The sequence below is a fragment of the Microcaecilia unicolor genome, chromosome 11 (genome assembly GCF_901765095.1).
Source record: "Microcaecilia unicolor chromosome 11, aMicUni1.1, whole genome shotgun sequence".
Classification (NCBI taxonomy): Eukaryota; Metazoa; Chordata; class Amphibia; order Gymnophiona; family Siphonopidae; genus Microcaecilia; species Microcaecilia unicolor.
In genome coordinates this window covers 179,092,504-179,107,804 of record NC_044041.1, presented here as the reverse complement: position 1 = coordinate 179,107,804, position 15,301 = coordinate 179,092,504, and positions in this window count along the sequence as shown.

The window sequence follows — 15,301 nt, the reverse complement described above, 5'->3', positions numbered from 1 at the left end:
TTCTCCTTCCTTAGCATCCCTCCGGACCGGCCCAGGATTGGACTGATGGGACGTAACAAAGCAGTAGTCCTACGGGAGGGACCCCAGCAAACCCGCTGTGAGCACTCGGGATGCAAAGACCGCCTCTTGACGACACTGAACATCAAGTCTGTAATGCTTAGAGAAGGAATGAAGAGAAGACCAAGTCGCCGCCTTACAGATCTCCTCTGGAGGCACCAAGGAGCACTCCGCCCATGAGGCTGCCTGCCCTCGTGTTGAATGAGCCTTAAGCGCCTCAGGAACCGTTTTGCCTGCTAAAAGATAAGCAGACGCTATCATCTCCTTAATCCACCGAGATAAAGTGGGCTTAGAAGCTGACAAGCCCTTGCGGTGCCCAGCGAAAAGGAGAAAAAGATGGTCCGAGCGACGGAAATCGTCCGTAACTGCGATATATCGTTTAAGAACTCTCTTAACATCCAGAGTACGCAAGTTCTGCTGCTCCCTCGTGCCTGAGGCCGATCCTAGCACAGGAAGGAAAACCGACTGGGACATATGAAACCGAGACACGACCTTGGGTAAAAAAGAAGGAACAGGTCGAAGTACCACTCGCTCTTTAGAAAATTCCAGAAATGGAGATCTACAGGAAAAGGCTTGCAACTCTGAGACTCTCCTGGCCGATGCAATAGCCACCAAAAACACTGTCTTAAGCGTCAAATCCTTCAGAGAACACGCTAGTAACGGCTCAAAAGGCGGCTTCGTTAGAGCCGAAAGGACTAGATTAAGGTCCCAAGATGGAAAGATTGGCCTGACCGAAGGACGAAGAAGACTAACTCCCTTCAAAAACCGGGCCACCTCGGGAATACTGGCCAAAGACTTACCACGAATCCTTCCTCTGAAACAGGACAGAGCTGCCGTCTGCACTCTTAGAGAAGAAAGCGAAAGTCCTTTATCAAAGCCTCGCTGCAGAAAATCTAACATCTGAGGTACCGACGCACGAAAAGGAACAATGCCAGCATCTGTACACCAAGCCTCAAAAATTCTCCAGGTGCGAATATAGCTCAGAGAGGTGGAACGCCGACGAGAGCGAAGCATAGTGGAAATTACTGGAGCTGAGAAACCCTTCTTAGCTAAGCGGGCCCGTTCAAGAGCCAGGCCGTAAGACAAAATCGAGCCGGGTCTGGATGAGGAACAGGCCCTTGTACCAGCAAGGTCTTGTGCACTGGAAGTCGGAGAGGAGTCGTCCCCAACAGACGTTGCAGATCCGCATACCAAGGACGCCGAGGCCAGTCCGGTGCTACCAACACTACCGGCTCCCCGTGTTCCTCGATCCTCTGCAGGAGACGACCTATTAGTGGCCATGGAGGAAACGCGTAAAGAAGACCGGAGGGCCACCTCTGCAAGAGGGCGTCGACCCCTTCCGCTTTTGCATCTCTTCGGCGACTGAAGAAGCGAGGAGCTTTGGAATTGAGACTTGAGGCGAAAAGATCTAACACTGGAAGACCCCAGTGGAGTACTATCAACTGAAACGCCTGATCGCTGAGAGCCCATTCCCCTGGATCGAGAGTGTGACGACTGAGAAAGTCTGCCTGGACGTTGTCCACTCCTGCTACATGGGAAGCTGAGAGGCTTGTGAGGTGCAACTCTGCCCAGGCGAGAAGACTTTCTGCTTCTCGACACAGCAGACGGCACCTCGTTCCTCCCTGGCGGTTGATGTAAGCCACCGCTGAGGCGTTGTCCGAGAGCACTCGTACTGCTTTGCCCACCAGGAGAAACTTGAAGTGCTGAAGAGCCAACCGAATCGCCCTGGTCTCCAAAAAATTGATGGACTGAGCTGCTTCCAGCGGAGACCAGAGACCCTGGGTCCACTGACCTAGGCAATGAGCCCCCCAGCCTCGGAGACTGGCGTCTGTCGTCAACGGAATCCACCGAGGAGACTCCAATGGCATCCCTACCGTGAGATTCTGCATCTTTAGCCACCAAAATAGCGAGACGCGTTCCCGGTTGCGCAGAGGCAACTTTTTCAGAAGCGAATCCGTTTGCGCCGACCACCGAGACAGAAGAGACCACTGAAGAGACCTCATGTGAGCTCTGGCCCAAGGCACCACCTCTATCGTGGCAGCCATGGATCCGAGAACCTGAAGATAATCCCGAGCACAAGGGACCTTGTGATGTATCAAATTCAGAATCTGCGACCGGAGCTTCAGAATCCTGCCCTGCGGAAGCAAAACTTGACCCCTCGCCGTATCGAAGATAACTCCCAGATACTCGAGAGACTGCGAGGGAGCCAAACTGCTCTTGGATAGATTCACCACCCAACCTAGGGACTGTAAGAACGCTACCACTCGTTCCGTGACCTGGCAACTTTCTTGATAAGATTTCGCCCTTATCAACCAGTCGTCCAAGTAAGGATGGACGAGAATGCCCTCTTTCCGGAGGGCCGCTGCCACCACCACCATAATCTTGGTAAATGTGCGCGGTGCTGTCGCAAGACCGAAAGGCAGCGCTCGAAACTGGAAATGATGACCTAGAACCGCAAATCGCAAGAACTTGTGGTGAGCCGGACGAATGGGAACATGCAAATACGCCTCTGTAAGATCTAATGCAGTGAGATATTCCCCTTTGCGCACAGCTACTATTACTGACCGAAGAGTCTCCATACGAAAACTTGTCACCTTGAGCGCCCGGTTGACAGCTTTGAGGTCTAGAATAGGACGAAAGGAATCTTCTTTCTTTGGGACCACGAAATAAATGGAATAACGACCCCGCTTGCGCTCCGCCGGCGGGACAGGGCAAATGGCCTGAAGGTCCAAGAGCCTCTGTAGAGTCTCCCGAATCGCCTCCGCCTTGAGACGAGAGCGACAGGGAGACTCCAGAAAGGCGTCTGAAATGGGCCTTGCGAATTCTAAGGCATAACCGTCTCGAATAACTTCCAAGACCCATTGATCCGAAGTAATTTGGGCCCACCTCTGATAGAACTGAGCCAGCCGAGCTCCAACGGGAATCAGAGGAGAGCCCTTCGCACCTTCATTGGGAAGCCCGCGAAGGGGAGCGAAAATTCGCCGCTGAGAATCTACCTCCTCTGCGGAAACCGCGAAAGGACTGAGTCCTGTTGAAAAAACGAGGTTTCTGAGACTGAGGACCCCTATCAGATTGAAATCTACGGAAAGAACGCATGCGACCACGACCAAAGAAAGCCCCGCGACTAGACTGCCGAGGTCTATCCTCCGGAAGACGCGGGACCTTAGAATCCCCCAGGGACTGAACCAACTTATCCAACTCTTCACCAAATAAAAAGGAGCCTCTAAAAGGGAATTTACTTAATTTAGACTTGGACGCCCCATCCGCCGACCAACCTTTCAACCAAAGAGAGCGACGGGCAGCGACCCCCAAGGCCAAGGACTTAGAAGAAGCCCTCAACAGATCATACAGAGCATCAGCTAAAACGCAGAGCCCGTCTCAATCTTAGCCACTTCCACATCAATGGCTCCTAAATCATCAGAAGAGCGGTCCAAAACTCTTTCCGCCCAACGAAAACAAGCTCTGGCCACCAGAGAACCACAAATAGCCGCTTGAACCGCCAGAGAAGAAACATGAAAACTATTCTTAAGAAGAGTGTCAAGTCTCCTGTCCTGAGCATCGCGCAACGCGGTTCCGCCATCCACTGGAACCGTGTTGCGCTTGGTAACAGCCGAGACCACAGCATCTACCACCGGAAGCTTAAGTAAGGCTCTATCAGCCTCTGGCAGAGGATAAAGAAACTGCATCGATTTAGAGGGGCGAAAGGCCGCATCCGGGACTTCCCATTGAGGTTTAATAACCTCCCAAATATCTTGATGCATAGGGAAAGTTTTTGTGGAGGCTCTGGAACCCTTAACCAAAATATCCACCTTTCGGACCCCTGAGTCAGGAAGGGGATCCTCAAAATGCAAAGTAGAGGATACCATAGAAATGAGATCCTGCAAATCCTCTCTATGGAACACTCTAGCCACCGCAGGATCCTCCCCCTGAGCCAAAGGTACAGCGTCTGGATCTAAAGAAGAATCTTCCCAAGAATTGTCCACTAATTCCTCTTCCTCCTCTAAAAGGGGCATATCATGATCCTGATTTGAAAGAGATTCCAGTTGCATGTCCCAAACCCTAGGTCTCTTGGGAGGGAGGGTAGTAGTGACAGGTTCTTGTGACACTGCTGTACCAGAATTGCCCCTCTGCATTAAAAACGCCTGATACATCTGTAGAACAAACTCAGGAGGAAACCCCCCTGCCTGAGAGCTGGCAGCCTGTAAAATAACTCCCGATTCTGTATCAGCTAAGGTCGCAGAGCTGCGCAAAGCAGACGGACCCCCTGCAGAAAGAACCGGAGCTGGGCTCAAAATGGCCGCCGTTCGCGCCAAAACTCCAGCGCTACCCCCCGAATCTGAGGCCTCCACTGTCGACGCTAACACCGTCGCGGGAGAAGAAGGGCCAACCGCCAAAACGGACCCCGAAGTCGACGGAGGGAGAGGGGCAGAAGAAACATCAATCGCCGTGCAGTATTTACAAGCGCCTGAGGCATTAACGCCTCGCCGCTGACATACAGCGCACCTCTTCAACTTCTCCGACATTTCGGAGGGAAAACCCGTGCACGCGCCGACGCGGTTCGCGCAAGTTCCCGGCGAGGTATTGCTAAATAAATAAATAACGGGACTACAAACGGCACTGCTAAAGCAAAAACAGCACTACTCTGAAAGAGGGCTGAAACACAATGCTGCAGCTTTACTTTTCAGTTTTCCCCTTTTTTTTTTTTTTTTCACACAGCTGAATCACAGCCAACAAGGCATTCCCCTGCAATCAAACGGAGCTGTCTGCTCATTCAGTCAGTGGGGCAAGTTCTCTCGATTTTTTTTTTTTTTTTTTTTTTTACAACCTGGCTGCCTCTCCCAAAGGCAAAACACCTTTCCTCAGAAAGGGTGGCCCTTCCCTTTTAATAATTTTGAGAGAACATTAGGGAGATGGGGAGGATTGGGGGAGGGACCCGGAAACATCCGAGTGTGACACCCCAGAGGCTGACAACAGCAGAGAAAAGCACCAAAAAGCCTCTAATAAACTTCCCCAGGCACAGAAATAAATGAGAGAGAAAAAACCAGAATACCAATCTACATAGATATAAATCCTATAAAGAGAGACTAATGGGCTCGCTTCCTACCTGCTGGGAGACTGAGAAAATACTGAGGCTAGGGTCACATGACCAGGGCTCTTATTGGCTCTCTAGAGTCAGAGTTTTTTTTCTCAGTCTCCACCTGCTGGTAGGCGAGCACAACCCATCAGTCCAATCCTGGGCCGGTCCGGAGGGATGCTAAGGAACGTTAATGATTGGCACCAATAGTCTAAATGTTTCTGATGAGAAATAGGGTCTGATCTTTTTTTAGTTTCCAAAGAGACCTGAAAGATTTTGTGATTACTGAGGAAACTTGAGTATCAAATGTGAAGTGTTCATAATTATACTTAGAATTTACTGAAGTGTTGTCAATTGTGAAACTGTTGTAGTCGTTTTGGCCAAATAGGTTGGTAATGACCATGAATTTAGTATTTTCTTTATTTAGCTTTAGTTTGTATTCTGAGGCCCAGGTTTCCATCAAATTTAAGCTAAGTTTTGCCTTTTTTAAGATGTCTTGAATGTTCATTTTGAAGGTTATGTATATGGTAACATCAACATATATGAATGTTTTGAATCTTGCTGTTTCTAGTCTGTTACCTAGTGGCGACAACATCATTACATTAATGATAATGGAGAGCCTTGAGGGATGCCACAGTCTGGTGACCAAGGAGAGGATAAGGTTCCTTTCATTTTCACTTTGTAAGATCTTGATTTCAGGAATCCATGAAACCATTTGTGGACTTTGCCACATGTGCCAAAATTGTCTAGTAGGATAATATGATCTGCATCGAATGTGCTAGACATATCGAACTGCATTATTATTATTTGTTACATTTGTATCCCACATTTTCCCACCAATTTGCAGGCTCAATGTGGCTTACATAGTACCGTAGAGGCGTTCGCCATATCCAGCAGGGAAACAAATACAAAGAGTTATTATGGTCGAAGAAGATTCATGTGTTATAGACAACTATGGATTACCTTTTACATTTCTCCCTACTACACAGGTTTCAGACCATGCTATAGCGCCGAGACTGTCCTTACTACCCTAGTATCAGAAAAGAAATTAGCATAGGGTCGTACGAAAACCTAAACTTTCGGAAACCACTAAAAACAAACCTGTTCGAAAAGGCATACCCCACCGACCCAACCTAAATACCCAAACCTTGCAACACAACGAAACCAAAGCCTGAAACAGACATTGTATAACTCCCCCTCGCTACGAATCCCCAATTTGTGCTGCTACTCTTCCTTCCATCGCCTTTATCATCAAAGGAATGGAGGCTACTGGGCTGTAGTTTGTTACATCAGTTATGGTGATTGAATTGTTTTTTGGTATTAGTGTTAGCCTTTATTATCAGGGAAAAGTACTGTGGAATAGCAGGAAGGAGATATGCTGAAGCAGATTAATGAATATATTAGGGGCTTCCTTCATAAGGTAACTAGGACAAGGGTCTAGTATGCATTGTGAGGTTGAGTATTTTAGGAGATAAGGGCATTGATGTGGTTAGTGCACGCTAAAAATGCTAGCTTGCCTTTGTAAACATGGCCCTGAGTGGGCTATTATCCTATTAGAGAAGTTGCAGGGTATGTTACCTCTTAAACAACACAACTCCAGATTTTAATTGCCCCAATTTGCTAGTGTAATGGGCAAATATATTGATATTCAAAGTCCCGATCTAAAGTCAAATAACTTTCAAGAGGACCCTCGCCTACAGAGTGAATAAATAAATAGCTACTCCTTAAAGCAAGAGAATGCCCTTCAATAAAATCAGAGTGCTTTCACTTAGTCTTTTCCATCTAGTTCTTTCTCTTTATATGGATATAATACTGCCAATTTTGTTTGGTTTTCCTCTTGTAGCACAATAGATGGCTATGCTATTTCCAACAGTCCCATTGTGAAATGAAATTTCTTTTCACTGTGCTGGTGCTAGTGCCACAGGGCTATTAAATCTCTGCCAATATATGCACTGTAAGTTTAATCCTTGTATCCCTAAGCCCAATGCAAAATGCACAAGATTTCCAATGTTTAATATTTTATAAATAATCAAAATGGGTAAACAGTATTAAAAAAAAGTGTCCTGGGGGGGATCATGGAAGTAATGTACCTTCCCCCCCCCCCCCCCCAAATTCCCCATCCTATTCTCATTTTAAAAGCCCTATTTCATAGCAGGATCAATAATGTCAACAGCTGTTCTAATCCAGAATCAACCTACATGAACAGTTTTATATAACTAGATTTGATTTCTGCTCTAGAACGGTGGCTGTGAGTTAGACAGGCAATACCCAAAGTAAGACAAATAGATGCTGGGTAGACTAGATAAGACATTTTGGAATTTGCTGCATTTTTTTAAATGTCTGCTGCTGCCTTCTCTTCTCCTATATCAACTAATACAATAGCTTTGAAAAACAAAATAGATATCTTAAATTTAAACTGCTGTATGACTAATAAAAATTAACCATCTCCATTTCCATGGTTCAACAAATAACTGAAACAACTCAAAACACAGGTTCAGAAATTAGAACGTGCTTGGAATAAAAGGAAAGACGATCCCACACTTCCTTAGCGTCCCTCCGGACCGGACCAGGATTGGACTGATGGGTTGTGCTCGCCTACCAGCAGGTGGAGACTGAGAAAAAACTCTGACTCTAGAGAGCCAATAGGAGCCCTGGCCATGTGACCTTAGCCTCAGTATTTTCTCAGTCTCCCAGCAGGTAGGAAGTGAGCCCATTAGTCTCTCTCCTTTTCTCTTTAGATATTACAGATATTTGTGATAATTCTTCTGTGCCTGGAATCTTATTTAGAGGCTTGACAGGGTTTCCTTTCTCTTCTTTCTTTGACAGCCTCGGGGGTGTTAAACTCGGGTGTCTCGAGTCCACCCCCCTTCCTCCCCATCTCCCTGGCTTAGCAGGGAAGGGCCGTCCCTTTCTCTGGAAAGGTGTACCGTCTTTGGGAGAGGCAGCCACTTTTAACAGGCAGCTGCTTTTAAAAGAATTAAATCAAATAAAAGGAAATTCAAAGAAGCAGCCTTTCTTTCCCCAGACTTCTAACGAGCAGGCAGCTCCAGTGTTTTATTATGATTGAGGGGATATAAAAAAAAAAAAAAAAACAGAAGAAAATAATTCAGTGTCTGTGACTTTAAACAGCGATTTTTCTCGTCAGATTTAATTTCCTCCATTTTCTTGCGTTTCGGCGGCGGCAGTTTAAACAAATGAAAAAAAAAAAAAAAGGTGCGAACCGCGTAAGCGCGGCCACCTGTTTTTTCCGATATGGCTTAAAAGTTCAAACAGCTGCTGTCGGTCAGCGTCGCACAGTTCACGCAGCCGGAACGTGTAAATTTTGCTCTCCCTTCAAGGTTTCTTCGGGTCCGGTGCTGCCTCCGGTTTTTTCGGGGCCTTTTTCGCCGGCCGTTGTTTCTTCGCCGTTCCACTGGGCTCCGCTTGTTCGGAGGTGTCGGGCACGCTGTCGACGATCGCCACGGGGCCAGTGGCGCGAACGGCGGCCATTTTGTTTCTCCCTCCATCTTATCAGTCAGGGATCTCTCTGCTGAAGGTAAGGCTGCAGTTCATAGAGCAGTTCGGCTCCAAGATGTGTACACTTTTGTATGTGCTGAACGGCGTATTCTAAAATGCTCTTCACATCAGCAGGCAATATTTGGTTGAAAGGGGGCTCCTTTCATATATGGATATATAACAAGCTTTTCTTCTTTTAAATTTCTATGTATCACGGGGCTGTTAACACTAGTTTTTTCTGGTGCTCAGTCATTTTTCATTGCCTGGTGGAAAATCTACATCTTATCATAATATCATAATTCATTTCAAGCATTTTCCTCAATAGCTGTAGTATTATACAGTGTTTTAAGAACTTTAGAAACTTTCTCTATAGGCATAGAGTAAATTTCTGTCTTTCTCATTCCCTGGTGAATAGGACTACATTGTCTAAGAGTCAATTGATTGATACTTTGCAATTCTGACCATAATATCTTAGTTCCTTTCAAGCATTTTACTCCATGCCTATGATGTTATATAGTGTTTTAAGAACTTAACAGACAATCACTCTCAATGGCTGTAGTGTTATACAGTGTTTTCTTTTTCCGACTTTAAGAAGCCTTCTCTAGAGGCATACAGTATATTGTTCAGATGCCATGGGGATATATCAGCTCTTTCATATTCTCTGAGGGACAGTCCTGTCTACCAAGCTCCCAATCACTCAGCTGCCTTAGCAGGCATGCTTTATTCATGTCTTCCCTTCTTTTCCAACTGCCTTGAAGCCTCTCATATTTCATTTTAGCTTTCTTCTGGTTTTTACAGGACATATGGTCACTTAGAGAATAAAGTCATCCTTTCACTTAAAGATAGTGGACGGTCCTCAAACCATCTACTCGTGTTTGTCTCTACTCTATCAGTTCAGCATTGGCAGATTATAAACATCCTGGTTTGGTCCAGTATGCCTATACATACCATCTGCTATCTCTTCCTCTTCCTTAGAGACCTGATGTTATATCAAGCTTTCTTGAATTCAGATACAGTCTTGTCTACACTGCCTTCACCAAGTGGCTGTGGCACAACTTCACTTTTTTCGTTACAGGTAATTTCCAAGTTTGTCCTTTTTCATTTTCATTCTATGCGCCTTCACTCCAGAGTGTTCTTTCAATTGGAAGGGGATTCACTCACTTCCTGTGTATTTATGCCATAGGTACATAAGTATGGTTATGCTGGGTAAGGCCTAAAGTCCATCAAGTCCAGCATTCATATCTAATGGGCATAGGTACATAAGTTTTGCCATTCTGGGGAAGCTCAAATGTCCACCTTTCTACAGCCAGAACAGCATTAAAGGGAAAAAAAAAAAAAAAAACCTCTCACGAGAGTATCGAACAGAAATCACTGCTCCAAAAGCAAGGCTTTGCAGTAATTCTGCAAACTAACGCATACAATATTTGCCATGGCTGTTCACCACTAGGAACACTGGGGACCCTGGGCCTAGGTTCGGTGTTTTAACCTGAAACAAGCTCAACATTCATATCTATTGGGTGTGAGTCTGGTACTACTACTACTACTACTTAACATTTCTAGAGCGCTACTAGGGTTACGCTGCGCTGTACAAATTAACAAAGAAGGACGTTCCCTGCTCAAAGGAGCTTACAATCTACATCTCAGTGAGGGAGGACGCATGACCGTGGTACGTGGATTAGTGGTATGTGGATTAGGGAGATCCAAGAAATTACAGGCCGGTGAATCAGACGTTCATACTGGGACAATTTTTTTCTGTCCGGAGCGTACTACCATAGCTGGTGGACTCCTATATTCAGAACTTTCTATATTCAGAACTTACCCAACTATGGAACACCATAGAGATAGGGTTGGAGTTTGTAGCCCTATTTAACTGGTGTCCTTGGTCACCCTTCCTCTTCTCCTCAGGATCCAGAGAATGGCTAGTTTTTTGCTTATGCATTAACCGGTCATTTTCAGCAGTACTCTCTCTTCCGTTCTTTTATAGATCTAAGAGGATGTTCATTGCGCTCTTAGGGTCATTTCATTCTTACCTAGACGACTGCCTAATTGGAGAAAGTCTTATCAGCAGAGTTCTCAGGTCACGCACCGGGTGTTGCATTTCTTACAGTCTCTAGGTTGGGTGGTGATTGTAGCCAGGCCTCTCATTTGATCTCTCATCAGATATCTCTGATTTTCTCTTTGTTTAGTCAGGTTGGCGCACAGTCTTTTGTCTCCTCTGCAAACATCCCAGTTTATATTTTTCTTGGTGACCTTGGGCCTTCGGCCATTTCCTCGCTCTATTCTGCAGAATGCAATTTTACTTTCTAATGCCCAAGAAGGAATTTTCCTTCATCCTATTGCGAATCTCAGGGTCATCAATCGCGCTATTTAAGTGTCATCTAGTTATCTCAAGAACCTTAGTTCTGTCATTGGGATGCTTCGTGCAGTACACTTTTTGGCAGAAGCTTGTTTGTATATATTTTTTTTCTGGGGGACCTCAGCAATTCGTTTTACCTTCGGGTGAATTTTGTTTTCCCTACTGACAAACAAGGCGGAGAGAGCTATGTTGGTCCTTGCCATGGCAATGGGTTATGTCATCCGCCAAGGAGGAGTTAAGAGTATACTCTTGAGTTTGTACTCATTTTTTTCTTAGTTGTCACCCTGCATTTAGGTGAATGGACTCTCATTTTTTCAGCCTTACTTCCTCACTGCGACACTTCAGGGCTATCTCTTTTTGCCTTCAGGCTCACGAACATTTCTTGCTTCTTCCGTTCAGCAACAGTCTTGACGGAGACAGGGACAGATGCCAACGTCCAGCAGGGGTTTTTCAACCTTCTTTATGCGTTCTTCCGTCATCTCACTAGGTGTTTACGCAGAACCAAGGCACCCTTCTACATCCGGACCCCCAGTCACTCAAACTTATGGCGTGGTTACTGGGTCCGCAACATCTTTGATATTTTCGCAGGAAGTACTTCAAGTTTTAATTGCTTCCAGACAGAAATCTACATTAAAGTCCTATGAATCAAAGTGGCGACAGTTCACTCTGTGGTGCTCCTCTCGCCACTTCATTCCACAAACTATCCATTTTGCATGTTTTGGAATGTCTTCTGCATCTTGCGAAATCTTGTCTGTCTTACTCATCCATTAGAGTTCATTTGGCAGCTCTATCAGTGATGCATGATACTGTTGACAACCGCACGCTTATGCAGCATCCACTGTCAAAGCGGTTTCTTAAAGGAGTCCTGCACCTGTACCCCCCGCTTCGTCCACCAGCTAGGTGAACTAGGTGAACAGACTCTTAAAGTTCTGTTTTCTAGTAGCCATAACTTTTTCTATAAAGTTTTCCTCTTCAAGCAGTGTTTCCTAGTAACCATTGCAGCAAGTAGATCTATGTGTGGAATACTTCTACGGTTGGTAACTTCTTTTCGGTCTGCTGTAGTTTAAAGTTTTCACCTTTCCCAATCGGTTTTTTCTTATTGGTTTTGTCCTTCTAGCCAGTAGGCGTAAAAGTTTTTCATTGTTTCTAACCCGCTATATCGCGAAGGATCAAGGAAATGAGAATGTCTATTTCTCTTCTCGCTGAGAGGGCAGTTCCACAGCGTATTACAACATATTCCAAAACTTCAGAAGCGGGCTCTATTCTTACTATGGCGATTTTTGGTGCTCTCGGTGCACATTGGTAAGTTGGCAACTTAGTCCTAGTTTCATTTTATTTTGCTCATTGGGACACACTACATGTTAGTTGTCGCCAGGTGGCCTATGCAGCATGAACATTTCTCTACAGTTTTCATAGGGTCCCTCCCTTCAGATTACTGCTTTGGTACTTCCCATCAGTCCAATCCTGGTCCGGTCCGGAGGGACGCTAAGGAAGGAGAAATTAGATCTTACCTGCTAATTTGCTTTCCTTTAGTCCCTCCGGACCGGACCAGGCCCCTCCCACGTTCTCTCTACTCTTTAGCTTCTTTTATTAAGTAGGAAGTGTATTCAGTAGGAAGTGTATTCATTCCTTTACGATTCGTGGAACAATACTATATATATACAGAACTTTACGTGGTCTATATCACTTCTCTGGTGGTTGCTGGTGAGCTCAATTGCTGGAATCTATCTATAAAACCTTAAATACGCCATACCACTTCTCTGGTGAGAGTTGTGGCTGAGCTCAGTTGCTGGAATATCTATAAAACCTTAAATATGATTTACCACTTTTCTGGTGAGAGTTGCTGGTAAGCTCAGTTGATGGAATATATATAAAATCTTAAGTGGGCCATACCACTTCTCTGGTGAGAGTTGCTGGTGAGCTATAAGACAAGTGAGCCATACCACTTCTCTGGTGAGAGTTGCTGGTGAGCTATATTATACGTGAGCCATACCACTTCTCTGGGGAGAGTTGCTGGTGAGCTATATTACATGTGAGCCATATCGCTTCTCTGGTGAGATTTGCTGGTGAGCTATAGTACAAGTGAGCCATACCACTTCTCTGGTGAGAGTTGCTGGTGAGCTGTAATACATATCGGGCCATACCACTTCTCTGGTGAGAGTTGCTGGTGAGCTGTAATACATATCGGGCCATACCACTTCTCTGGTGAGAGTTGCTGGTGAGCTCTGATACTTGGCATTGCCGAGTGCTTTGTGGCTGCTAGGATTCCATACGGCACAGAAGGTCTTTCTTTCTTTCCTTCCTGCTTTGTTATTCAAATACTGAGGCTAAGGTCACATGGCCAGGGCTCCTATTGGCTCTCTAGAGTCAGAGTTTTTTCTCAGTCTCCACCTGCTGGTAGGCGAGCACAACCCATCAGTCCAATCCTGGTCCGGTCCGGAGGGACTAAAGGAAAGCAAATTAGCAGGTAAGATCTAATTTCTCCTTAACGCCTGGAAACAACTCCGAAGGAAATATAAATACACCATAAGACAATCCAAAAGACTATACTACAAAACTGAAATTGTACCAAATTACAAAGACACACACAAACTCTTCCAACTCGTGAACAAATTGTTCGACACCACACCAGTCATGAATAACAGCAAAGACGCACCAGGAGCTAAAGACCTTGCGAAGTACTTCAAGGAGAAAATCATACAACGACGACTCAAAATACCTGTTAGCCCCATCGAATACACCACACTCCCAGACCCAGACCCCGGAGCATACCCAGCAGATAGGATTTGGACTGAATTCGAAATATTATCAAAGATTCGCCAAATCTCACTGCAAATTAGATATATACCCAAATAATCTTATGAAATCGGCCCCTCAACAATTCATAACAGACCTAACGAACCACGTGAACTTTATGCTACAAAATGGACTCTTCCCAAGTGAGAAAGGAAACATTCTACTCACCCCCATACCTAAAGATGCAAAGAAAAATGCCTATGAATTAACTATAGATCGTAAGTACATAAGTAATGCCACACTGGGAAAAGACCAAGGGTCCATCGAGCCCAGCATCCTGTCCACGACAGTGGCCAATCCAGACCAAGGGCACCTGGCAAGCTTCCCAAACGTACAAACATTCTATACATGTTAGTCCCGGAATTGTGGATTTGTGGTAGCATCCATTCCCTTAATTACCAAACTAACAGAAGGGATGGTGACCAAACAACTCACAGAGTATCTACACAAGTTCTCAATACTACACGACTCCCAGTCAGGATTTCGCTCAAATCACAGTACTGAAACCGTACTAGTTACTCTTATGAACAAATTCAAACAAACGATAGCAACCGGCAAGAACATACTACTTCTACAATTCGACATGTCAAGCGCCTTTGATATGGTTGATCATGGAATATTATTACACATCCTCGAATACTTCGGCATCGGAGGCAAAGTTCTCAATTGGTTCAAGGGGTTCCTAACTACACGCTCATACCAAGTGACAGCAAATTCGATAACATCAGCCACATGGATACCTGAATGCGGAGTTCCACAAGGATCCTCCCTCTCACCGACCATATTCAACCTAATGATGACACCCCTGGCCAAATTACTATCGAACCAAAACCTCAACCCATACATATACGCTGATGATGTAATGATCTTCATCCCATTGAAACAAAACCTAAGTGAAATTTCCAACGAAATCAACCAAAGTTCATGCATTCTTGGGCAGATGCATTTCAGTTGAAACTTAATTCAGAAAAAACACAATGCCTAGTACTTACCTCACAACACAACATGGACAAATTTACCACCATCAACACACCAAAACTAAATCTACCAATCTCGGACTCCCTAAAAATTCTAGGAGTCACCATTGATCGGTACCTAACACTTGAGAATCACACGAATAACATAACCAAAAAGATGTTCCACTCAATGTGGAAATTAAAAAGAGTAAGACCATTTTTTCCAAAGACCGTCTTCCGCAACTTGGTACAATCACTGGTACTCAGTCATTTGGACTACTGCAACTCACTCTACGCCGGCTGTAAAGAACAAATACTCAAAAAACTCCAAACAGCCCAGAACACGGCAGCCAGACTGATATTTGGAAAACCAAAATATGAAAGTGCGACACCCCTACGAGAGAAATTACATTGGCTCCCACTCAAAGAACGAATCACGTTCAAAATATGTACCCTAGTTCATAAAATTATCCATGGAGATGCCCCAGCCTACATGTCAGACCTAATAGACCTGGCCACCCAGGAATGCAAAAAAAATCCTCTCGAACATTCCTTAATCTTCATTTT